Source organism: Schistocerca gregaria, chromosome 1 (assembly GCF_023897955.1).
Source record: "Schistocerca gregaria isolate iqSchGreg1 chromosome 1, iqSchGreg1.2, whole genome shotgun sequence".
NCBI classification, from domain to species: Eukaryota; Metazoa; Arthropoda; class Insecta; order Orthoptera; family Acrididae; genus Schistocerca; species Schistocerca gregaria.
The window spans coordinates 776,348,972-776,375,061 of NC_064920.1; the positions used below are offsets into that span (position 1 = coordinate 776,348,972).

The following is a 26,090-nucleotide window of genomic DNA, read 5'->3' on the forward strand; positions in this document are numbered from 1 at the left end:
CCCACAGCGACGACAGCGGATGATCGGGAGTAATTTTACTTTTGAAATGTTAGAATTTCAAACAAGAAAAATTTCGAAGTATCTGGTCCGTGAACTCAGAAGACTAGTCATCGAGTTGCAAGCTGCCAGTAGCTCCAAAAAGTCATCGTGGATAAAGAATGAAATGTATCGCAACGGGCATCCTGCCTTTTAAGTTGGGTTGGGTTGTTTGGGGAAGGAGACCAGACAGCGAGGTCATCGGACTCATCGGATTAGGGAAGGAAGTCGGGCGTGCCCTTTCAAAGGAACCATCCCGGCATGTGCCTGGAGCGATTAAGGGAAACCAGGGAAAACCTAAATCAGGAAGGCCGGACGCGGGATTGAACCGTCGTCCTCCCGAATGCGAGTCCAGTGTCTAACCACTGCGCCACTTCGCTCGGTGCCTTTGAAGTCATGCAGCGCAATGAGGTATGATTGAGCTTCCGCAGGAAAGGTAACAGTAACAGCACAGCCATTGCTGTTATGTTCGAACTTGGTGGCATGGGGAATCGCCGCAATGTACTTTATATTCGCCCCCTTGGTTCATCACAAACGAGTCTTATCTAATCATTTCCAATAATAAATACGGTCTTATCATCAGACTTTCGCAATAGTTCGACAATCTCCGGTATACTCTAAGTCGTTCCTCATTAGATAATTTAACCTGCACTCTCGGTATCGTCAGTTAATTTTCATCCGTCCCGACAGCCAACACTAACCACTGACGACATCATCGCAATTACGTCATATGAGTAGACTACATCTCTAGGAAACCTGGCAAAATAACTGCTGGTCAGAAATACTATATAAACAGACAGCGGATGTGGGCCAAGGAGCAAAGACACATTGCCATATACAAAACAAGAATCAATAAAAAAGGCGCGTGTCATAACGTGTTGGGGTCCTATACCATCACATTGCTGAGAGCTGAACCATAGAGAACTATAAGTCGCAAGCGAAGGGAGGTAGCGTTTGTCACACAGACGACGAGCTCATTAGAGACGGGGAATATGCTAAGAAATAACATGGATGAGATACAAATTCGCTCTGTATTAACTTAAGGAGACCGCAGAAAACTAAAATAAGGACTGGCAGCCTTCTCTTAACGAATGTCACTCCACTCTGGAAACCATTGTACCATCTCGCGAAGCAGGGATGGAAAACAACACGTTCTTCTGTTCACTAGTGATAGAATGTACAACTGCCGAAATCTCCCATAAGGAGCGATATCACCAACACCACACAATGAGGTATGACTTGCTAATGAGATATGCAATTTGTTGCGGGTTTTTTTTTTGGGGGGGGGGGGGAAATCTAATTTAATTACGGAGGACTTTGAAAAAAAAGCGATCGGCTCTGCAGTTTTGAAACCGACAGTGTTCTGGAGATACATCAACGACACAATGGCAGTTTGATTTCCATAAACTGGTGGAGTGTTTTGAGCATCTTAACTCCATTACTGAAAATTCGGATTTATCGTGGAGTGGGAGATGAATAGTTGTCTACCATTATTGAATGTATTAGTTCGGCGTAAAGAGGATACATTTTTAGGACATTGCGTGTATGTTAATTACACCCATACCCTTGCAGGCGTCCTATTACCACCATCCTTCGTAAACTCGGAGCGTATTTAGAACTTAAGTTCACGATTCCTATGTATTGTCTGACGCTGATAGTCCACAGGATGAATTGGTATACCTGGAAGAAGTGTTCAGGAAAACTGGATATACGAGGCATCAGATTAAAAGGGATTTGCAAGAGAAAATACTAGAATAACCAAAGGAGACCAGGAGGTAAGTTATGTAATGTCATCAAGCTTTTTTTCGTAAGTGAAAAATGTTCGTTCAAAACTTCCCAGTATCGTGAAAAAGTATAAGGTGGATATGACCTTCTGCTCATTGGCCAAGAGGCAGTTCTTCTGGAATATGTAAAAGACAATCTGCTTTTAGGAAAAGCAGATATCAACGAAACTTCTTCTCTGTGTGGTAAAAGCCATATTGACAATCAACACGCACTATACAAGATCGGGGCATCGAACACCAACGGTACAACAACTCTCTACAGTCCATCAAATCTGTAATTGTTGAAAACTGTATGTCCACTGGTTGTTCCATGTATTAGGAAACAATCAAGACACTGTCGAGAGCCGCATTGGGGTTCGGTGATCAATGAAACTATGAAAATACAGTTGAGAGACTAACTGCTTAAAACAGACGTGAGCTTCCATCTGGAATAAATCAAAAATGGCTCTGAGCACTATGGGACTTAACATCTATGGTCATCACTCCCCTAGGACTTAGAACTACTTAAACCTAACTAACCTAAGGACAGCACACAACACCCAGCCATCACGAGGCAGAGAAAATCCCTGACCCCGCCAAGAATCGAACCCGGGTACCCGGGCGTGGGAAGCGAGAACGCTACCGCACGACCACGAGATGCGGGCTGGAATAGATCATTTAAACCTCTCATTTCACGTCTGCGCCCGCATACGAGCTTTTATTTTGATTCTTCGCTGCCTGCCTTTGCTATGTGAGCCATCCACTGTGATAACTAACGACATAAATTACAAATTCTGTGGACTAACAAGCCCTGCCTCATTACATTTTTATCTTACAAGTTAGATGTGTAAGTTTGATCTATGGGTGGCGTTGTTGTGTCGGCGCTCTCTTATCTATGACGCATGTGCATTTTACTCCACGCTCTATCTTTGAATCACGTGGTTTTAGCATTTCAGCTTATAAAGAGGGCCGCGTGGATACTCAGAACCCAGTCTCTTACTCGCCTTGAAGACGACGGAAAACGTAACAGCAGTAATATAGGAAGAGGGTGCATTCTTCAAATGAAAATAAGAAATCAGTCGCCAGCTGCTCAAAAATCATTACGCTGTTTATTGTTTCTTTAATGAAGGACGTCTTTATCGTCCGATCCTTATTTGATGTCTACTCACCTATGATTTAAGCCCGTGTTAAATTTTCGAACATGGCAGTTTAATCTGTTAAAACCGGCAAAAAGAAATTAAACATTTTGTGCAGCTGGCGACAAATTTTTTGTTTTGTTAAAAGACTACGCACCGCGGCTCGCTGAATAACAGCGATGGACAAAATCATAGAGGAAGTATTGCTGTTCCGGATGAGCGTCCGAAATATTATGGAATATAAATTTTTATAGTTTCGTGTAAAGAAACGTCCCCGCATTTAATTGAGCTATTCTGCTGCCACCACCTCATATCCCGCGTGTAGTCATGAAAGCAGCCTTTCTTTCTCTCGCTCAGTGCGAACAGGGGCACAAAATCACCAGTAATTGTGAAAAGTACCCGCCGCCCTACAGCAAACAGTCACTTCCGTATTACCTATATAAATATAGTTGATAGGCGATTTGTTTTTAGGTCAAGGAAACTATATCGCTCTGCAATACATTAATATTTGTGTGTACAATAATCAAAATTTATTGGACTTTGTACTATGAAAATAACCATGAATCATACATTAGCTTGAAACAGCGATAAAAATTCCATACGGCTGCAGGGCTAACATTATTATCTGTGATGGTTCACTTCAGAAAAGAGCAACAGTATCTGCAGATAAACGAACTGCTTAGCACCGTACAGGCACGTATTAATAATTGTGTTCCAAAATCCGATGGAATAGTAATTTAAATATAGGGTCTCAGTTTTCTAGTATTCCAGTTACTGTTAGGTAACTAACAGAAAAAACAATGTTGAAAATGTTGATGTGCGTCACATCACCCCAAAAAATAATCATGTTAGAATAACATCTTTATGGCATGAGACAGAAATAAGTTTAGGTAGCTGACACCTAGCTTCAGAGCTAACTGCACAACTGAATCTTGTTTTTATGGAATAGACTGTTGTGACGGAAGTCCAGGGTTGCGGAATTGGCGTTAACGGGAATTTAAACCACTCAGTTCACGCCAGAGGAGAAATGGAAACACCGAAGAGTGTTTCGCCGATAAGTATCGCCGCCATACTGCTACAGTTTAAAGGAACGTCCAACAGGAAATGTTGGAATCAATATCACTTCGTTACTGTAAAGGTACTGAACTACTGGAAGCGGTCGGAAGCAGATTCGCTTTCCTCCGTATCCGGAGAATTATTTTCTATACAACAGCTTTTACGGGAAGGAAATTTATCATAAAGTAATTTTTAAGAAAATTGACAACACTTCTTACACGTCGAAAAAAATAATACGAATTTAGTAAGGAACAGTTGCCCGAAATAAGTTGTTGACACGAAATTAAAGTCAAATTTTCTATTTTATTTTAGTTTTATTTTGACCACCATGTATATGATGAGTCTGTGATATCATGCATGAGTTGCAGCTTCTCACGGCCATTTTGCGACTATTTAATTCTAAGTTATATTTTTGTCTCGTCTATGTTTCTTTTGTTTTTGATCCATCTGTGTGAGTGAGAAAATCATATAAACTCACCGGACAAAAAAAAATTAGTCACACTTGACCGCACGCACAGATGCATCGTTAAACCTTTACAGATGGTGCAGCGATCGGATCACGTGCTCAACCACAAGCGCACTGCCTGTAGGTGAACATATGGTAGTAGCGGTCAGTGAGACGTTCATGTTTCAAACGGCCATTGTACACACACACACACAGTCAGTGAGACGTTCACGTTTCAAACGGCCATTGTACACACACACACACACACACACACACACACACACACACACAAACACAAACACACATGCACGCAGAGGCGTGCAAAGTTAATCTTCCTTTCGTACCTCAGGAAAGTGGTATTCAAGCCCTCAGCCAAATACAAAACGGTATGATTACAAAGCGCAGCCCCTTGACATCTCTATTCGTTTTCCAACTGAGCAATGGGTGTCGTTTCTTAGCCAAATAAGCTGCACGCAAAACCACAATGTTTTTCAACTGTTAAAAGATGAGAAAAAAGGATGAAATATCCTAAGAGATATGATTATTATTTTTTGATGACGGTGGCGTGGCAATGCAGATATAGATGCCAGCTGTTCATTGTGAGTGACGCGATATTTATATTACTCTTGATGATGATCTCTGTTGTGGATATTCTGGATGAATCTGTTGTACAGAAGACGTCACCGGCAAGCTGACCAACATCCTCTGGTTGTGGATGGGTGTGCGTATCGAGTGTAGGAGACAGGAGCGTCAGTGCACTGTCTCAAAGATTTATTTCTTTTACTTTAATTTCATTGCCTCAGGTCATATTGTTATCAGCGAAAAAACTTTACACTCACTCTTCAGCCAAAGTGTCTGAAGGACTAGGGAGTAAGACTGTAAAAGTGGAGAAAATTTGTAGATTTTGAGAGTAAGATGCGGAGTAGGTATGGCACTGTTAAAAGAGAGAGTAGGTATGAATCTGAAGGGTCAGTTTCCCTTTCAGAAGAAACAGAATGGTAAGGTTCTCCTCAACCGAGCTTCTTGAAAAAAATGGGTTAGCAACCGGAGAACCTCTGTCTTGAAGAGATGGACAGTGGTTACGTAAAATATCTCGTGACTGGTAGATTTCAAGACAGATTTATGGACATGTAGAGGGAAGTGATCAAAACTGCATTGTGAGAGTACATATAGGATATATGTTTGTGTGTGAGAGTGTGTGTGTGTGTGTGTGTCTGAGTATAAAGTTCAGGAATGCATTAGTATTAGGCGTCGGATTACTAGTACGGGTAATTGTGGATGCCAAGTGTACTGAAAACGTAGGATAATCGTAGGAAGAGGTCAGGGTCATGAAATTAAAGAAATTTCTGTACTAGAACAATAACAGAAATTAATCTTTCGTCTGGCGTACCTCAGCAAAGTGGAAGATAGGCAGTGAGGCTGGTGATCTACGGAAGTCTAGACTGAAGAGCTAGGCAACAATAAAAAATGACGCCGGTAGTCAAACGAGTCCTAGTATTCCTAGTCAGCAAGTTTGCATGGATGTTGTGATTGGCGGTATAATCTTCTGAGTTGTTGGGCCGCGTAATAACCTTCCTTAAAATTTCGTTTTGAACTGCACAGGCAATTTTCATATCAATTCCGCATTCTGTTGGGTTTGTTCTTTGCTTTATTTGCAGTCGATTTCGAAGCTTTTTGTGGCATCATCTCCTGGTAATTAGACATATGTTATCGAGACGAAATACAACCGCAGGTGTATCTTTCTGCTGTACCACACATAGAATTAAGTCAGTATTATAGGACGCAGTGGTACGGCAAAAAGATGTAGGTGTATTTCATTCTATTGACTGTGTGTAACTTTCTCGTATTTGCAATGTCTATGGTTAAGAGCATCATCGAGCACATAATTTTTCATTATGAAGTTTTATTTCAGTTACTGCTCACAAAATTATTAACTATACCGATTTCGTCTGTGTAGCGATTATCAGTAGCCCACAAAATTTCTTGGCCAATAGCTACGTCCAAACGCCCTGCGAGTCGACATTTAATTGAGGCTCCTACCTAAGTCTTCCAGTATGAGCCTCAATGAAATGTTCAGTTGAAGCACGTTTTGACGTATCTATCCGCCAAACAATATTAGTGGGCTATTGATAATAACTGTACTAAAGATGTCTAATAGTATAGTCAATGAAATATTCTCTCTCAGCATTGTTTTGCGTTACCATCGGCTATGCATATTTAGGGGCCATTGATAATAATTATTAAGTCAAAAATTATGTAAGCACTAGATAATTTTGTGACCATTGACTGATTTAAATCTTTATAGCAAACTGTGACTAAGTTTTCTTTTTTAGCTTTAAATTTACTTTCAGCAATTACTGAAAATGCTTAAATTACACTACAAATCTTGAAGCGAATGTTTAATTACAGTTGTATATAATTTTCTGGGGGTATTTAGAAATACGACGCACATTAAATCCGAGGTGGCGGGTAAAGCAATTCCAAGTAATAATAAATAAAAGAAGATGCACCCAATTACATGAAAATAATGTAATAAAAGATTTTGAAATCGACTGACAAATAAAGTAAAAAATAAACATAGTTGAGTGGAAAAACCTCTGTGCTCCAAAAAAACATCAATTTACAGCTGAAGTCCTTATTATGCTGCGTCATGGAAGCAACAAGATTGAAAAAAGAAAAAAAAAGCTATTCAAATTTCTCCACCAGCGTTTCGAATTATCTGCTCTGTTTTTCAAGAGTCTTCTGTAAACAACAAACACAATTGCGTGGAAAACTAATATGAAAATAAGCTGTGTGCTGCAAAACAAGATAATTTGCACCTGAAGTCCCCATTTTCCGTTGCCAAAGAAGTAAAAAGTAGAAAATAACTTCTCCTATACCAAACGTTTCACTCTCTCTGTGAGGGTCTTCAGGAGTCGTACGGCATCTTCCAGCAGAGGGTCGGAAACGTCATGTATTGCAGAAGTTCGAAGAGCGGCGTGACGTGGCGCAAAAACTCGGAAGATTTTACCATCAATCTTGATGGAGAGCTTCTGTAAAGTTTGGAAGGTAGGAGACGAGGTACTGGCAGAAGTAAAGCTGTGAGGACGGGGCGTGAGTCGTGCTTGGGTAGCTCAGTTGGTAGAGCACTTGCCCGCGAAAGGCAGAGGTACCGAGTTCCAGTCTCGGTCCAGCACACAGTTTTAATTTGCTAGGAAGTTTCACATCAGTCCTGTTGTAAATACGTTGGCTTCCGCTGCCAGTGTCTGCCTCTTTAAAATCCTTTCGGCTGTACTGCCGCATCATCGTATAAAATACTAAAGCCCTGACGAAAACCGCTGTACCGGCCGGAGTGGCCGAGCGGTTCTAGGCGCTCCGTTCTGGAACCGCACGACGACCACGGTCTCAGGTTCGAATCCTGCCTCGGGCATGGATGTGTGTGATATCCTTAGGTTAGTTAGGTTTAAGTAGTTCTGAGTCTAGGGGACTGATGACCTCAGATGTTAAGTCCCATAGTGCTCAGAGCCATTTGAACCATTTTTGAAAACCGATGTACCACGGCCAAAACGTCGGTTCTCTTAGATTTTAGAATTTTAACTACTTTATAAGCTAGCGTGGCGGTACGCCCAGAACGATCATCTTGCAGTAAGATGGGCGTCCCACTTGTCGTGTGTCGTAGCTGAAGATACGCGTGTGCGTGCTATGTGCAAGACTTGCCCCCATCTGGTCTCTACAGTAATTTCTTGCTGTCGTCGCCATACGTCCGTTGTTTACCACAATAGCACTGACTCTAGTTTGAAGATGTCATTACGAAGTGACGCAGCAATGAAGCACAACGCTTCATTTGCTTTAAATTATTACAGATTTGCCTGCCATTTATATGAAATAATAGAAGAGGAAGGTAACAGTAAGTAGCAGCAACAAATTAAAAACTTAACAACGATTCATTCGTAGTATACAACAGAAATAGAAAGTAACTGATCTGCTGCCTGTGTCTGTGTAATATGCCTTTATCTGCTTGTAGCCCTTGAAAACGGACAAACTAACAGGAGAAACAGAAAACAAAATTTTCACTCGGCAGCGGAGTGTGCGTTGATACGAAACATCATGGCGGATTAAAAGTGTGGCCGGACCAAGACTCGAACTCGGGACCTTCGTCTTTAGCAGGAAAGTGCTCTACCGGCTGAGGTACCCAAGCAAGGCTCAAGATCCAGCTTCATAGCTTTACTTCCGCCACTACCTCGTCTCCTACCTTCTAAACTTCACAGAAGCTTTCCTGTGACGTATGTATGTACCCCTCTCTCCCGGGAATGTCTCATTCCGGACGAGTGTAACCCCAATGTTTGCGTGGTAATTATGTTGTACGCGTACGTGGAGATAGTGTTTGTGCAGCAATCGCCGACATAGTGTAACTGAGGCGGAATGACGGGAACCAACCCGCATTCGCCTGAGCAGATGGAAAACCTTAAAAACCATCCACAGGCTGACCGGCACACCGGACCTCGACACTAATCCGGTGGGTGGATTCGTGCCGGGGGCGGGCAAGCCTTCCCGCTCGGTAAGCAGTGCGTTAGACCGCACGGCTAGCCGAAGAAAGGATATTGCAGAGATATACCGGGTGATCAGAAAGTCAGTATAAATTTGAAAACTGAATAAATCACGGAATGATGTAGATAGAGAGGTACGAATTGACACACATGCTTGGAATAACATGGAGTTTTATTAGAACCAAAAAAATACAAAAGTTCAAAAAAATTTCCGACAGATGGCGCTTCATCTAATCAGAACAGCAATAATTAGCATAGAAAAGTAAGACAAAGCAAAGATGATGTTCTTTACAGGAAATGATCAATATGTCCACCATCGTTCCTCAACGACGGCTGTATTCGAGGAATAATGTTGTGAACAGCATTGAAAAGCATGTCCAGAGTTATGGTGAGGCATTGGCGTCGGATGTTGTCTTTCAGCATCCCTAGAGATGTCGGTCGATCACGATACACTTGCGACTTCAGGTAACCCCAAAGCCAATAATCGCACGGACTGAGGTCTGGGGACCTGGTAGGCCAAGCATGACGAAAGTGGCGGCTGAGCACACGATCATCACCAAACGACGCGCGCAAGAGATCTTTCACGCGTCTAGCAATACTTTTTTGTTGTTGTTGTTCTAATAAAACCCCATGTCATTCCAAGCATGTGTGTCAATTTCTACCTCTCTATCTACATTATTCCGTGGTTTATTAAGTTTTCAAATTTATACTGACTTTTTGATCACCCAGTATACAGTTCTTGACCCTGATTTTTCACCCTCTGGCATTGATTATCCGTTATGCCCAAAAAGCGATATGATCGAATAGGCGAATACTGGTGGTTTTCTGTAGTTTTGAACCAGTTATAACTTTTGAGTAAAGCACGTGATGATGATGAGAGGTCCCATACTCCGAGGAGCGTAGGGGACGATGCGGGAGAACCGCGCCGCTGTACTAGGCAAGGTCCTAGTGGAGGTGGTTTGGTATTGCCTTTTTCCGACCGTAAAAGGGATGAATGATGATGATGAAGACGACACAACACCCAGTCATCTCGAGGCAGAAAAAATCCCTGACTCCCGCGGGGAATCGAATCCGGCACCCGTGCGCGGGAAGCAAGAACGCTACCCCAAGACCACGAGCTGCGCACGTAAAGCACCTAACGGTTTTTTCATTCTACGTATCTCGAAACTGGGTGAGTCAAAATTTTTCGATGTTAGTTCGATTTCTTCGTTTATTGCAAGAGATAAAAGAAGTAAAAAATTGAAATTTGGTTATTTCAGAAACCGGTTATATTGAGCAGTTTTCACACTCGGGTTAAACTGGTGCTGAGAAAAACCGCTGTAACCGAAAACCGGTTGTTTCAGCGATAACTGCCATCCCTAGTAGTAGATCCACCTTCAGTGCTCAGGTGTCTGCCGTGTTTGGCACGTAGCATAAACAGAGGGGGCCGGCTGGCGCGTGTTGTCCGCCCTCGGCAAGTTGGCGTGCTCCGGGCACGGGCTGTAGACGAGAGGGCGGCGTGCAGTTTTCATTGGCGGCAAAGCAGGAAGGGTATCAGCGGCCGCAAAGTGAGTAATGGTCGCCTTCCGCGATCAGCTGAGCCGCCAGCTGATGCGCGCGCAGCCGGCGCCCGCACTGCTATATAAAGCGGCGGGGGCGTGCGCGCGCCGTATTCGCGCGCGGACCCTCCTCGCGCCCTCTTCACGCTGGCCTGCAGCAGCTGACGGCGGTGAGTCTCGCGTCCACGCTTGCGTTCGTTTTCCTTTCCTCTCTCTCTCTTTCTGCATCTGCCTGCCAGCGCGAGTATTTACAAACAGCTCGCCCCTGTCCTGGATACCGGGAGCAACACAGAGCCCGTCGAGCGAGTACTTTTCCGCGTCGCTCCTGCGCGATTCCGCAGTCTCTCGCCAAGTTTACGACTGCTGGCAGCCGTTCAGCGGCGCGTGTATGTCTCGGAAGTGTTTACAAAAGCCGCTTCGCCGAACACACTCGTCAGTGCTACAGATGCTTCGGAGCTGACCGCACACCGCCGCTTAGCGTTGGCTGCTCAGAGCAGGAAAGCTGTCCGCAGTCGCTGCGACGTCAGAGAGCTAGGAGTTTGTTTCGCCACTTGTTTTCTCGCAAAAGGACAGATTAGTGTGGAAATTTCTCAGTTTGGCACCCGGCGCGTCAGTAAGGTGAGTGGGTTTTTTGGTTGGTTTCTTTCCCGCTTTGGTGTTCAGGTGTGTGACACTCCACGTCACATATTCCCGTATCGTAGCAACCTCGGAACCTGCACCCACCCACCCTGTAATTACTTAGCAAGTACTAACACAGTAGTCGCAAATTTGGTACGCATGCACTGCTTTTGTGTGTTTCACGTAGTGACTTAGCTGCGGATGGCCAACAGCACGTGTACAGAAGTGTGTCAGACACGCGCCCTGCGGCGCGGCGCCGGCTTTCCTTTTTTTAAATCCCGCGTCCGTCCTTTGTCCGCGCGGCGCGGCGTCGTGTTTACAGACTTGGCCGGACGCGCCGCTATCAGCTGAGAGCGGGCAGCCGCATAAGTGGGACGCGGTGGCGCCCCAGCAGCCGGGCTTCTCACTTTCGCTCTCACCTCCCCGGTCAGTGACTTGCGCGCGACCTGCTTTGTGCCCGAAACACCCGAGTGCCGCCGATGAAAGATGCACGCGTCCGCTTATTCGCAATGAGAAAAAGTGTTCACAGTACTGCCCACTGCAACAGCCTACAAGCATTGCATAGTGCTGAAAAGGTTGAATTAGTGTTTTGTCTGCTTCGACATAGTATACATTCAGACTTCATTTACTTTCACATAAATGCAACTAAATCCAGAAGTGAATCGTTAAGTTTTCGTCTGTGTTCACTGGCATGGACTCCCCCGGTAAACCAAATTTAGCAGCGTCGTCAGTCTATACAGGATTTAGTCTTTTTTCTTAATTTGTACAGAAGTGTGATTACACTGTGAACTGCATTTCACCTCCGTTCCCTTCCCCCGAGTCAAAAAATATTAATGTTGGATGTGGTGACGTGTCTGTAGCGTAGCCTAAGATCTACTTTAGGTTCGAGGGTCACAGGCTGGCCGTGAGTTGCCGAAGGCAACATGTGTGAATACGGTATAGTACAGAATTCGGTATAGCAAATTTGCAGCGTGACCTAAGATCTACGTTCGTTCCATATGTGTCACACTTTATTTATAAATCGATTAAACTGAGATGCAGCATACGTTATACTCTATTACTTAAGGCACTCAGTATTTTCGTGAATATTATGTACATACATTGCACATAAACTACTAAAATGCAAAGTGCGGTATCTGTTATGATTTATGTACTTCAGAATGGTATATTTTCAGAGTGGCTTTGCTATTACATTAAGCCCAACTAAATCACAAACAGTGTAGTCATATTTTGATCGAAGGTCACCACGCAAAGCTCATAGTTCTTTCATTATAAGTAAAATCAGTAGATAGTCTCCAGCGGAGTCTCGCTTTAGTTTTTTTCCTAGGCTTTATTTCTAGATCTTTTCTGCGTAATAATAATTGTAGAGACATTTTGAAAGCATAAACTTAAATAATCAATCCTAGTGAATTCAGATACTACAGAACTTTAGTTTATGAATATGTCTCACGGACAATAAATAAACAGGTACACAATAACTTTCCCGTCACATCTTCTTTTATTTGTATATTACACCTACACTCTGTGAACTCAATTGATGCTAGGATCTGGGTCGCACGTGAAAGCAAAATTAGGAACTCTGATCTTTCATACCACGCCTACTTGCTATAATTTTAGTTTTAAAACTATTACTCTTTCATACAAGTCGCCTTGGCGAAAACACAGAATTCGGTATAGCAAATTAGCAGTTGCCATTTGTAGCGCCTCCGTTTTGTTTTTTGTTTTTTTTCCCATCCTCTTTAGGTTCACTGATGGCTACAGTGAAATTACCATTATTTGGGAACTTGAGATGATGTGCGAATTTAAGTTGCTGACGAATTAAAGAACCGGACTTCTCAATATTGCATGAAGTATCGTATTATATACAAGATTTGAGGAAGCAATAACCGCACCGTCAGATGAAAATATTATGGTTTACCATAGACTAGCACAGACTTTCACAGTCTGATTTCCATCCACATACATTCGTCTGGCTGAGTGACAGCGTCATGCTGTGACATTCCCGATACTGTTACATACACCCGCTAGCGTGTTAAGACTAAGGCACCAGTAGTACTGCGACGCTCACCTCTATTATATACATTTAGGAGGCTTTTATTCAGCAAGTGAATAAAGGTCCAAAGGTAAATTTAAAAAATGAGTTCGAAGCAGCGTATTTCATTATTGATCGAAATTTGGGAGCATAAGAGCTCGTTACTTTTCATTTGGATTCCGATATTGTCCATTCGCAGGCTACAAAGCCGGAAGAGTATTCCTCATACATTCCAAGAAACAGGTTAGTCAAATCACGGGATGTGTATTTTTCCAATTACACGAAAGCTATCAATGTTTGTCGCTAAAATCTTGAGGCGTATATTGCACGAGGAAAATAGTAAAGCAAGTATATCAAAGAAACTCTCCGCGTAAACAAAATACTGCCAAACGTTGCACTTTTGCTGGAGCATATTATTTGCATTGTGCTGTAGTTTAGCGTTCTCACAGATGGTGACTCGAAATCGCGAGGTCCACCGCTCTGGTGGCAGAGGCGGCCTTCTTGGCATGCATGTAGCGCGCTGCGGAAAGTGACGCAGTTACGTTCTGATACTGAGGTCTGCACACAGCTAGCCAGCGAGATAAGGCTGTTCGTGGCAAGGTCTCGGGCAGCGCGCGCAGACAGGACGTCTGCCAACTTGACCGTCAGCTGTCAGGTCATCAAGGTCTGAGAAATCGCAGCTTTTTTTTCTGCTGTCACTTAACGTCTCCTATAACGAAGCACTTATCGGTTAAAAAGAGCAGTGAACAGATGTGACTCTGTCTATATTTCTACTTTTGCTGCAGATAAGGGCTTTTTTGGTTTTGTTTTGTTTTGATGTGAGTACGAGGCGAGAACTGCATGTGCAAATCATATTCAGCCATCCCATTCATATGTGGCATTGGTATCCATACCGGCAGTAAAAGTACAGAGAGAAACGTTTGGCACAATTTACACTATTTAACTAATATGAGTGCCCGTTGTTCCAAGAACAATGCAAGGAAGCAGACATTGTTACTGTCACCACGAATTAAGTCATTCTTTTCTACTAAAGTGTTTGTATTTAGGCACCCACACGCACGTAATTCCAAGCTTACATAGTCGAGCTGTCTGTGCAAGCTTACTAGAGCATCTGGAGAATAGGTTTGTGCAAGCATTAATATTATTAAACCTCCTCAACGCTTGATCCATTTTCAGTCATGTAAGCATCCCAAATTACAGATGCTTGATCGTGTATACCCATAATGTGCATAATTGTGCGAGCAAACGTAAGTTGCGATGCGATCTCTTTAACATTAATATGTCGATCGACATGAACCAAATAAACAGTAAATTGCAGAAAAAATGTCAGAGGATATGAATGCTACTTTTGTTTCAACAGCATTAAATCGAAAGCTTATCACGATAAGGCAAAGAGGGATGCTGCACATGACATAATTCTAAGAAAGAGAACAGAAATTCAACCTGTCATAGAGAAACATGTCATTATTGAAAGGATAAATTAAATCAGAACAAACAGGAGAGGAAAAGTCGGAAATATTTATTGATTCCGGACAGAAGTAGTGTGTGTGTGTGTGTGTGTGTGTGTGTGTGTGTGTGTGTGTGTGTGTGTGTGTGTATGTATGTGTATTCAAAGGACTTATAGCCCCACCCGTATGCGAAGAATTATGATATTGCTATCAGTGTTTCGTTTGGTGTTAAAGCTTCTTTCATTCTGACGAAATAAATCTCTGGTGAACAGCCTGGTATGAGTGTGCATAGGACACAATATTTCGGCAATCGACCAAGTTTCCACGATCAACGCACCTGATGATGGCAACGTGGTAGATTGCCGAAATATTGTCCTTTGCACACTCACACCAGGCTGTTCACCCGAGATTTATTTTGTCATAAAATACGCCTGGAGAAATTGAAGAATCACATCTTCTTTCATTCTGTTTTCCAATCAAAGATAGTGACAGTAATACGTTCACATGTTTCTCTGTCCATCCTCAAACAATTTTTCCTATGATGTGGATATATCTACAGCTCATATAGACTTGATGTGAGAATGTCCTTAGTTTCAGTAACCAGTATTTACCACCCACATTTCACCTGTCCTCTCCTATCTACATCTATACTCTGCAGACCACTCTGATGTCTTTGATAGAAGAGACTTCACATTATATAAATTAAGTCTTCTTCTCATTCCACTCGCACGGAGAGATTGCTCTGTGCATGCTATAATTATACTAAACTTTTCTTCGCAATACTTTCGTAGTGCGTTGCTAAATACTTAAAGCTAGTTTGTGAAACTCTGGAAGCAGTCTTCCACGGACTATTTTGTGTCTATCTACAAGTGTCTGCCACTGCAGCTTTTTTCGTCTTCAAAATCCCCATGGTTCAAACCAGTGACCTCTCATATTTTTTCAACATCAGAGGCATAGTAAGATAAAACGAGCAATTCGACTACGCCCAAGGTCCACAAGTAGGAAAGACTGCAACCGATTCTGTGCTTAGACAGAATCCAACACAATTGTGCGTCTGTTAAGTTACCAAGTATTCCCACTGCTATGTACCAATGCAGTTGAAATTTCATTATCAACGAAATAAATAAATAATTAATTAAATTCATATAATTAAAAATTACCTAGCTAATTTTAAGGGTTAAAGGAAAACATGTCCTCCTATGGCACTTGTATAACCCTGGGAACACTGTCAGTGATACAGCAATTCAGTGAACGAGAATCATATATGGATTCTCAATATATCTGAAAATAGCTTTCCTCATTCTCCCGCAACAATCTGGTGAGGCGGCCTTCACTAAGCACTTTTGTAGTATTCTGTCTTAAGAGACACTCAAAGCGGCTTACTCGTGTCACAACTTCCTGTGAGAATTTCTGTTGAAAAACCTCTCGGATTTCCACTACCAAAAACTTGCAAATGCCACACCTCGCCACATCCCACGAAGTGAGGAAAAAAGACTGCTAATACGCCATAATTGATAGGTTATGATTTTCCATTAAAACATTTACAAGAAATCAGTCGAATAGTGACATGTGACAAATCAGTGTAGTCACAACTTGTCTTCGCAATCCTTTCATAGTACATAGCTGTGTACTAAAAGCTAGCTCATGAACCTTTGGAAGTAAGCTTTTAGGGGCTAGTTTGCGTTTATCTACAAGCCTCACCAGTTCAGCTTTTTTTAGTATTCGGAATCCCTTTGACGCTCTCCCATAGTTCGGACTAGTGACCTCCTTTTTTTCCCACGTCAGAAAGGCGTAGCCGCTGGCAGCGGTGGCCGAGCGATTCTAGGCACTTCAGTCCGGAACCGCGAGACTGCTACGGTCGAAGGTTCGAATCCTGCCTCTGGCATCGATGTGTGTGGTGTCCTTAGGTTGGTTAGGTTTAAGTAGTTCTAAGTTGTAGAGGACCGACGACCTCAGATGTGCTCAGAGCCAAAGGCACAGCCGGATAAAACGAGCAACTCGTGTACGCCAAAGCTCCACATGTTCGAAGCATAAGCTGATGTTTGTACAGGCGTGCTTGGACTGTGTAGAGGCGAAGGTTATTTGTCCTTGCTCAAAACGATCTACATCTACATACATACTTCGCAATCCACCATACGGTGCATGGCGGAGGGTACCTCGTACAACTAGTATCTTCTCTCCCTATTCCACGCCCAAACAGAACGAGGGAAAAATGACTGCCTGTATGCCTCTGTACGAGCCCCCAATCTCTCTTATATTTGTGGTCTTTCCGCGAAATGTAAGTTGGCGGCAGTAAAATTGTACTGCAGTCAGCCTCCAATGCCGGTCCTCTAAATTTCCTCAGCAGTGATTCACGAAAAGAACGCCTCCTTTCCTCTAGAGACTCCCACCCGAGTTCCTGAAGCATTTCCGTAACACTCGCGTGATGATCAAACCTACCAGTAAAAAATCTAGCAGCCCTCCTCTGAATTGCTTCTGTCTCTTCCCTCAATCCCACCTGATAGGGATCCCAAACGCTCGAGCAGTACTCAAGAATAGGTCGTATTAGTGTTTTATAAGCGGTCTCCTTCACAGATGAACCACATCTTCCCAAAATTCTACCAACGAACCGAAGACGACTATCCGCCTTCCCGACAACTGCCATTACATGCTTGTCCCACTTCATATCGCTCTGCAATGCCACGCCCAAATATTTAATCGACGTGACTGTGTCAAGGGCTACACTACTAATGGAGTATTCAAGCATTACGGGACTCTTTTTCCTATTCATGTGCATTAATTTACATTTATCTATATTTGGAATTAGCTGCCATTCTTTACGCCAATCACAAATCCTGTCCAGTTGTGCGGATGGATTCGTGATTTCCCTTCAGGAAGGTCGCAGTTCGTAGAAATAGACGGCAAATCATCAAGTAAAACTGAAGTGATTTCAGGTGTTCCCCAGGGAAGCGTCCTGGGACCTCTGCTGTTCCTGATCTATATAAATGACCTGGGTGACAATCTAAGCAGTTCTCTTAGGTTGTTAGCAGATGATGTTGTAATTTACTGTCTAGTAAGGTCATCCGAAGACCAGTATCAGTCGCAAAGCGATTTAGAAAAGATTGCTGTATGGTGTGGCAGGTGGCAGTTGACCCTAAATAATGAAAAGTGTGAGGTGACCCACATGAGTTCCAAAAGAAATCCGTTGGAATTCGATTACTCGATAAATAGTACAATTCTCAAGGCTGTCAATTCAACTAAGTACCTGGGTGTTAAAATTACCAACAGCTTCAGTTGGAAAGACCACATAGATAATATGTGAGGAAGGCAAGCCAAAGGTTGCGTTTCATTGGCAGGACACTTACACTACACTCGTTCGTCCTCTGTTAGAATATTCCTTCGCGGTGTGGTGTCCTTACCAGGTGGGATTGACAGAGGACATCGAAAGGGTGCAAAAAAGGGCAGCTCGTTTTGTATTATCACGTAATAGGGGAGAAAGTGTGGCAGATATGATACGAGAGATGGGATGGAAGTCATTAAAGCAAAGAAGTTTTTCGTCACGGCGAGATCCATTTACGAAATTTCAGTCACCAACTTTCTCTTCGAATGCGAAAATATTTTGTTGAGCCCAACCTACATAGGTAGGAAAGATCATGAAAATAAAATAAGAGAAATCAGAGCTCGAACAGAAAGGTTTAGGTGTTCGTTTTTCCCGCGCGCTGTTCGGGAGTGGAATGGTAGAGAGATAGTATGATTGTGGTTCGATGAAACCTCTGCCAAGCACATAAATGTGAATTGCAAAGTAATCATGTAGATGTAGATGTCATCTTGTATCCTCCTACAGTCACTCAACGACGACACCTTGCCGTACACCACAGCATCATCAGCAAACAGCTGCACATTGCTGTCCACCCTATCCAAAAGATCATTTATGTGGATAGAAAACAACAGCGGACCTACCACACTTCCCTGGGGCACTCGGGATGATACCCTCACCTCCGATGAACTCTCACCATTGAGGAAAACGTACTGGTTTCTATCATGCACGATTGTCAATCCTGCTGTTAAGTGTGTGACCACTCTTGCGTTCAGTTCACTCACGTATTGCTTGACGCAGAGACGTTTGATCGAGTCTGCTGGCACCGCAGATGTCTCTCGAGCATGCGTGTAGGCGTATTGTTGCGGCTGGGCGTCGCGTGTGCAGAGCGGGTGGCAACGCCGGCAGGCGGCTTTGTATACGGCTGCCACGCGGCGAGCACGTGCCCGCCGCGCTGCGCCGCCTCTCAGCTTTCGCGAACCGGTTCTGCAGCGCCGCCGCTCCACCTGCTACCTGCTGCTGGTAGTAATCTGACCTGCCGGCTGTATCTCCTCACCAGTACGCAACTCCTCCGATACCGATCTGACTTGACACGCTTACACCGGTAATTTCCATCCTCTCTCAGACCATTACACCTGACTGCAGAGACTTTATTACCCCCCCCCCCCCCTGCTATCACCACCACCACCAAAATTAACGCTGACTAATGTTTAGAATGAAAAAGAATTTTCTTTGAGCACTTTCATTTTTAAAGTGAAGAGACATAAATGAAATTTAGTTTTTTAGATGTTTTATTAAAACCAGTACTAATGAATCAATGCGGCATCTAACAACCCTACCACAACAAAGGTCAAAAATTAATCATGATTGTAGTCCTGCTCACGCTGCTAAATATTGCATTTTCGGCCAACAACAAAGTTATATTATGCGGCAGGTGACATTAGGGCACAGTTAATATAAAGTCATTTCATGAAATAATGGATAAACAAGGCACTCATCTTTTCGTGTTTTCCCACGCTGGACTCGTTGTGAACTCGTGGCTCAATCGTCGAAAATCTTGGTAGTGATGATTCCAAGCTCGGATGCAAAGAGGCCTAGGTGATATTCTGCGATATTCAGAAGTTTTATAGATGTGTTTCATAAACCATTCTTGAAGATTAAACTTTCGCAAGTTAGCACAGTGGTGATGTAAAAAAGTAATCAGCACTCCGAATTTTAGTTACACTTCTTTTTTATTACTTTGTGTTGCAATATCACTTCACAACATAAAACATACATGAAAATATCTTACTCACTGTTAAAGTTCACATTTCATTTGCGTCTTTTCAACATGACAACCAAGACTTGACTCCCCAATAACAGATTACGCGCCCAAAAAGCAGAGTTAAAAGTACGTCGAAGATCATAGTGACAAAAGAAAGAATACACATAAGAATAATAACATTGCAATAAAAACATATCGATGTATCAAAGTACCTCTACATTAATGTGAATGAATGTTGTCACAGAAATATGTTAACTATTTTACAGAAACACAGTAGAATATTGCTGGTATCGAGAGGTTGAGGTGAGGTGCCTTTACAGCCGGTTGATACTGCTTATTTCCAATAGTTTTTTACTATGATGAAGCAATTATCTGTGGATCGCGGGTGTCATCTAAAACTCGTTCTCAGAAAAGGATGCAAACTATGCACACTGATGGTAGACCTTGGTACAAAACACGCTACCTCTTCACTGCTTTCTCTCTCTAGCGGCACCTGCTTTAGCCACACACCTACCTAAAACCAACCAAATTAAAATATGTGCGCTGTGCTTATGCCTACTTGATTGCTGTGTTTCTTACTTCTGCAATGCACAACTTGGAAGACTTCAGGCTGTCTTACTGCTGCTACCATTAATGGTGTATAGTAACAGTGTAGTAACCATTACTCAGTTACTGTTGTGATGTGCTGGAAGCTAATTCATTACTGCGAAATAAATAATGAAGCATCTTCTAGTCTGTTCTGGGAGCTACCTACAACTCGGAGAAGGCATTTTCGTGAGATATTTAAATATGTGTGATGTATGACATGTGGAATAATCGAGTCTACTGCCGGATGTTTGTGTCGCTCTGGCACAATACATCGGCCACGTAACTAGCTTCCTTCTTCAGGTGCTACCTGAGACTGCCGTATTGGAGGCAGCGCCAGGCGGCCGCGGACGGCAGAGAGCACCCAGCGCCCTCTGGGCATAAATACTGCAGAAGATCCTCCAATACGGCAGACTCAGGTAGCACCTGAAGAAGGCAACGAGTTACGTGGCCGAAATATTGTGCCAGAGCGATACAAATATCCGGCAGTGGACCCGATTATTCCACATGTCAAAATCTCGCCGGGAAAGCCTGAACAGTTACATGTATGTCTGTTTCAACGGCACAAATGCATGGTACAACTTGTGTGAGGAAGATGAGTGGTAACAGTAATTATCTTTCTTTGCTTTTACCCATCAGAAAATTATATTTTACTCCTGGAAGTGGGGAGGGGGGAGGACGGAAGGGATAATTACCCCTAATTACCCCCAGTTTGGGACCATTGGCGTAGACTGGTGAGAACACTACAAATTCTTTTTTCGGCAGTGACCAACAACGAGAGTGTTACAGCCAGGTGCGAATTCAAGACTGTTCGGGAGGTTGAGGGAGGAAGGGGGAGGGGGGGCAGTTTGTTGCTGTCTCTTCATCCCCGCACCAGCCCCAAAAACAAATCCCCATCACCGCCACTTTTAACGTGCTACAAATGTAAAATATTTCAATAGAAAGACAGTGTGTTAAGAATAATACTAACAATAGTAACAAAGTATTAACCAGTAACTGGCCGGCCGTCGTAGCCGAGCGGTTCTAGGCGCTTCAGTCCGGAACCGCGCTGTTGCTACGGTCGCAAGTTCGAATCTTGCCTCGGGCATGGATGTGTGTGATGTCCTTACGTTTAAGTAGTTCTAAGTTCTAGGGGACTGATGACCTCAGAAGTTAAGTCCCATAGTACTCAGAGCCATTTGAACCATTTCCAACCAGTAACTCCCCCACCCCAATTTCTTAAGGAATCGAATTCCCATGTATAAGACGCTTTTCGGCATTTGACACATCTCCTCAATTGTGTGTCCTACAATGACATAACTTTACAGATACATTCAACTTTATAAGTGGATATTGCCTGCAAAATGTGTTGCGAATATATGTAACAGTGAAGAAGTAATAAATTAAAACGTCGTCGTTGGTGTTGAAATATTACTGTACAAGCGGCGAAAATGTGGTAAGCCATTAATTTGTTTAGTTTCGTTGTATTGTGGTGGTTTCCGGGAGAAAAAGTTTCGGAAACGTTTGAAACTGGGTGTAGAGCTCGTTGGAAGTCGCTAAGTGCTTTCATCTGAAATATTGGATGAATATAATCTGCTTGATTTTCAGTAGTGTCAGTTACTCTGTCTCCAAACGTATTTATAGTTTCTAACGGTAAAGTTTGTCTTACTGTTTTAAACCCTTTGCTGGAGGATTATACCTCATAATGAGAGAAACTGGTTTGTCACTTCCCATTTCTCTATTCTTACTACTCTCGATATTTTTTCTTGGTAGGTATCGTTCTAACTTTAGTTCAGTACAGTACCACAACATTGACTCATAAAAGATGCAATCACAGGCAGTATGATGGCAGACATGTGACACCAGCGAGGATGATTGGTTAATAGAACCCCTGTACGATATTCTCGACGGCGAGTGTTCCACAGAAGCGAAAGTAAAATTGTGTGTTCCCAAGATGAGCGAAATAGCACCTCTATCGGCCAAATATACGAAAGCGACTTATCAGACAGGCTCACACCGATAGAAACAGTTCCCTGACGATTCAGTTGTGTACATGAGAAGGTATCGTGGTCAGACTATCGTAACAAATTGCACAAAAAACGAATTTATCCTCAGAATAAGACAGAGATTAGGACGCTTACAGAGACATGTAGACTCTTTTTTTCGCCTGCTCAATGAGCGAATGGAACAGGAAAAAAAACTGATCAAATTGGTACAACGTACCCCACCGTCCGTCCGTCCTTAAGAGTTACTTTTAATTGCATGACCCAATCCACAATTTTACGAAAACCAGAATATTTTACAGAGCAAAGAAATATTTTGAAAGCATGTATAGAACGGATCTTAGTTCACCATTCTCTCACATTCTACATTTTCTTTGTAAAATTTAATTACTACTACTCGCTTCAAACCCGTCCTTCTTGCCCATTACATGCATTGTTTTCCTTGCAATTTACGGAACATATTTTTCGGCTGATTAAAGTTCCCAGTTAAACTGTATATTATTTACATTGTTTTCAATCTTTCTAGTACATTATTCTGTTGCTTTTAAATAGTCAACAAACCATTTAGGAGTGTAATTATTGTTAGAGGTACTCGTTTAAGGACTACACTTGACAATATTTGTTAAAACTGCTGAAAACAACGTAATTTTGTTCGTAGTAACTTTCACAAGCAAGTTGTCCAGTCAATACTGTATGCTACTCATAAGTTTATTTGAATTTTCAAAAGAGCAGCTTCATATGAACCATCACACCATCAAATTATTTAGCATCCCTTCGTATAATTTTGTATTCTGAAATCTAATATATATATATATATATATGTGTGTGTGTGTGTGTGTGTGTGTGTGTGTGTGTGTCAACACCTCAACTATACATGCAGTGACTTACATGGTGTAGTGATGGGAATACTGTCTAGATTCGTATGGGCAGGACGCTGCGATCAAAACTAGAGTCCGATTGTGGAACGTCTTTTTACACCTGGCAGATATTTTCCTCTACCGTCACCGAACGATCTCGTCGAGAATGTTCTAATAAACATCAGGATCTTCCCTCACAAGTCCTACATAAGCAGCACATCTGATAGTCTTGAAACATAGGCAGCTTGCTCAAATTAAGTTTCCAGACAGATTTTGGGCTTAATATCTTATACTGCGTTTCTTGTTGGCCTCTTCAAGACGCTAGTTGCACACACAACCGTATATCGAGGTCTTTTCCATTCATACGTGAGTAAAGAAGGCACAGGAAACTATTGGACAAATTGAAACTAAATTCCACAGTAATGTACTCCCCAGAAGTAGAACATGCTCCTCTGCACTCGATATCCCACAGTACAACAAAAAATAATTCATTTCGGGCTAGTCCGCATGTGAATGTGCACTGTGTAAGTAGGCTGTTTAGGTTTTTTTATTGGTAACGCCACCTCTGTATGAAAGCCACTGGCTGTGCTGTGTGCAGTCTGTGGCTGGTTTGCATTGTTGGAATTTGGTATTGTAGTGTTGGGCAGCTGGATGTTAACAGCGCGTAGCGTTGCGCAGTTGGAGGTGGGCCGCCAGCAGTGGTGGATGTGGGGAGAGAGATGGCGCATTTTTTAGAGCGGATGATCTGGACGTGTGTCCATCAGAGACAGTACATTTGTAAGACTGGATGTCATGAACTGATATATATAATATGACTTTTGAACAATATTAAGGTAAATACGTTGTTTGTTCTCTATCAAAATCTTTCATTTGCTAACTATGCCTATCAGTAGTTACTACCTTCAGTAGTTTGAATCTTTTATTTAGCTGGCAGTAGTTCGAGTAACTAAGATTTTTGTGAGGTAAATGATTTGTGAAAGGTATAGGTTAATGTTAGTCAGGACCATTCTTTTGTAGGGATTATTGAAAGTCAGATGGCGTCGCGCTAAAAATGTTGTCAGTTTAAGCACAGTCATGTACAATTTTTCTAATGGGACGTTTCAACTGTCAAAACCACAGTGAAGCGTGTGGCCTGGTCGAGTGTAGGTCCTATTCTAAAAGTTATTGCAGCTTCTTCCCGTTCCATTTATACATAGAGCTCGGGAACAATGACTGCTTAAATGGCTCTGTGTGACTGTAATAAGCCTAATCTTGTCTTCTAAGTCCGTATGGCAAGTATGTGTAGAAAGCTGTTCCTAGATACCTCCCTTAACACTGTTTCTTGAAGCTTTCTAGGTGGGCTTTCGCGGGAAAGCTGGCGTCTATCTTCCAGCGCCTGACAGATCATTTTGTCAGCATCTCAGTAACGCTCTTATCAGTGCAATTGCTTAACGGCAAGGACTGTTCGTAGCTGTGATATAACTGCGACCTCGGCAATCATTTCTTTTATCGCTAATGATATGGACGCTAAAGTACACGGTCCTGTCAGAATGTGATGCCCCCCCCCCCCCCAAATGTTATACATCAATGTGCAGTAACCACTCATAGCCGTCAGGTTGAAACCTTCCCGTCTAATATTGGATGAACGTTTGCTTGCTGACTGAACGCTGCGTCTCTTAAAATCTTTTAACTGCTGCTCTGTCAAGACTACCTGCTGATTATTACGACGAAACATAAAATGTGTTGTCGCCGTGGCCCTCAGTCGTTACCTGAAATTATTAAGACTGATTCTTACCTTTAATTATTTATACTGGATCGCCATCTGACTGCTACAGCAAACTGTGGAATGAATATACTTACTTCTCTTTAACATAATTATAAGCTGCTGGTGGAGTTTCATAATACTTTGTGACTGGAATTCTTTAAGTTGAAGTTAATTTAGATTTGATAAAAGCTGAAGCTCAGTTTAGACTTTTCTTTTAAGATAACAATAAATTCCGTAAAGCATTTACGTGAATGATTTTGGGATAGAAAATTCTTAATGCATTTAATCTGGTAGAAGTTAACTATATTCTGAGAACGATCTTGACAAACAATTACAAGGGGTATAGTTCTTTACAAAAATTCTTAAAAAGTAGCGTTGCGCTACATACCTAATTTTCCATCAAAATTACATAACTATATTCTGAGAACGATCTTGACAAACAATTACAAGGGGCATAGTTCTTTACAAAAATTCTTAAAAACTAGCATTGCGCTACATATAGCGAGTGGCTGGCGAGCACACCGCTTCTTTCAAAGTGTTAATTCATGAATTAACACTTTGAAAGAAGCGGTGTGCTCGCCAGCCACTCGCCACTCGCCAAAATCATTCACGTAAATGCTTTACGGAATTTATTGTTATCTTAAAAGAAAAGTCTAAACTGAGCTTCAGCTTTTATCAAATCTAAATTAACTTCAACTTAAAGAATTCCAGTCACAAAGTATTATGAAACTCCACCAGCAGCTTATAATTATGTTAAAGAGAAGTAAGTATATTCATTCCACAGTTTGCTGTAGCAGTCAGATGGCGATCCAGTATAAATAATTAAAGGTAAGAATCAGTCTTAATAATTTCAGGTAACGACTGAGGGCCACGGCGACAACACATTTTATGTTTCGTCGTAATAATCAGCAGGTAGTCTTGACAGAGCAGCAGTTAAAAGATTTTAAGAGGCGCAGCGTTCAGTCAGCAAGCAAACGTTCATCCAATATTAGACGGGAAGGTTTCAAGGTGCCAGCACTAGCAGTGGAGGGTATGAAGAGTGTCGGAGGACGCGGGAAACAGTGTAGTCCTTGTCGTAACGCAGAAGCGGACTGATTTTTCTGACGTCCAAAAAGGCCTGATTAATAATTATCGGGTCAAAGGTGGAAGCATTTCCAAATACGTAAACTGTTAACGTGCCGCCGTGGTTAAAATACACGGTACATGGCGAAACTGGCGCTATCCAAAACAGCACCGAAGCAACTGAGGTGCACCATGGCGGCCA

At 42.5% G+C, this 26,090-nt stretch overlaps 1 protein-coding gene across 4 annotated transcripts in view; it reads left to right on the forward strand.

Annotated features, from left to right (window-relative positions):
• Window positions 1-26,090, forward strand: part of LOC126268518 (glutamine synthetase 2 cytoplasmic-like) — a 413,531-nt gene that overhangs the window by 203,452 nt on the left and 183,989 nt on the right. Inside the window, exon 1 of one of the 4 annotated variants that reach the window (XM_049973918.1) lies at window positions 10,593-10,670. The exons of 2 other annotated variants lie outside the window; for them this stretch is intronic. The gene's annotated coding sequence lies outside the window, so the exon portion shown is untranslated. Of the gene's footprint in view, window positions 1-10,592; window positions 10,671-10,714; window positions 11,119-26,090 lie in introns of those variants that run through there. One more of the 4 variants, XM_049973919.1, reaches the window with a different exon arrangement.